The sequence below is a fragment of the Trypanosoma cruzi genome (genome assembly GCF_000209065.1).
Source record: "Trypanosoma cruzi strain CL Brener chromosome Unknown tcruzi_1047053416241, whole genome shotgun sequence".
Taxonomy (NCBI): domain Eukaryota; phylum Euglenozoa; class Kinetoplastea; order Trypanosomatida; family Trypanosomatidae; genus Trypanosoma; species Trypanosoma cruzi.
Genome location: NW_902424.1, coordinates 1 through 932, shown reverse-complemented (window position 1 = coordinate 932; position 932 = coordinate 1). Strand labels below are relative to the sequence as shown.

General features: G+C 51.4%; 2 non-coding genes across 2 annotated transcripts, besides 2 other annotated features; both read left to right on the top strand.

The window, feature by feature from the left end:
* On the top strand, positions 1-52 carry Tc00.1047053416241.20. The gene has a single exon (XR_008254124.1). It is a non-coding gene; the product is annotated as a spliced leader RNA, 5' partial (transcript).
* Positions 53-73: a microsatellite.
* Positions 74-548: 475 nt separating this feature from the next.
* On the top strand, positions 549-660 carry Tc00.1047053416241.10. The gene has a single exon (XR_008254123.1). It is a non-coding gene; the product is annotated as a spliced leader RNA (transcript).
* Positions 661-681: a microsatellite.
* Positions 682-932: the final 251 nt, after the last annotated feature.

Below are 932 nucleotides of genomic sequence, written 5' to 3'. Positions count from 1 at the left end.
CCTCTGGCGGTTATGTTTGGTCAATTTCTTTTGACCGGGGTCTACGGACCCCTTTTTTTTTTTTTTTTTTTTTGTGGGTCTGTCCGCCATATCCATATACCCCTATATATATATACCCATATATATATAGCCCCGTACCCCCTTGTGCGGCTGCCCCCCCCCCCCACGTTGCGTGTCCGCCACCTCCTTCGGGCCCCCTCATTTTCGCTTCATGGCTGCTATTGCCTGCATCTTTGTTTTGTTTTGTGTTTTCTCCGTCTCGATCCTTTTATTCGCCTTTTTTCCGCGTATGCCGCGCTTCTTCCTGTGTTTTCCGGTGTTTTTGCCTTGCTCGCACACTCGGCTGCATTTGCTGTTCCACACTCGCCATGTGCGTCTTTTCCGCCCCCTGACGCCGTCCACGGCGCTATCCCGGGGCCGACGTCCCGGACCCTGACCCCTCCCCAGTGTGGCCTGGGAGGGGGGGGGGGGTTTTTTGTACACGGTCCCAAGTGCCGCGAAGGACCCCTCATCAAAATTGAAAACCGTTGTGGAACACAACTCCTTTCAACTAACGCTATTATTGATACAGTTTCTGTACTATATTGGTACGCGAAGCTTCCAACCCGCCTCTGGCGGTTATGTTTGGTCAATTTCTTTTGACCGGGGTCTACGGACCCCTTTTTTTTTTTTTTTTTTTTTGTGGGTCTGTCCGCCATATCCATATACCCCTATATATATATACCCATATATATATAGCCCCGTACCCCCTTGTGCGGCTGCCCCCCCCCCCCACGTTGCGTGTCCGCCACCTCCTTCGGGCCCCCTCATTTTCGCTTCATGGCTGCTATTGCCTGCATCTTTGTTTTGTTTTGTGTTTTCTCCGTCTCGTTCCGTTTATTCGCCTTTTTTCCGCGTATGCCGCGCTTCTTCCTGTGTTTTCCGGTGTTTTT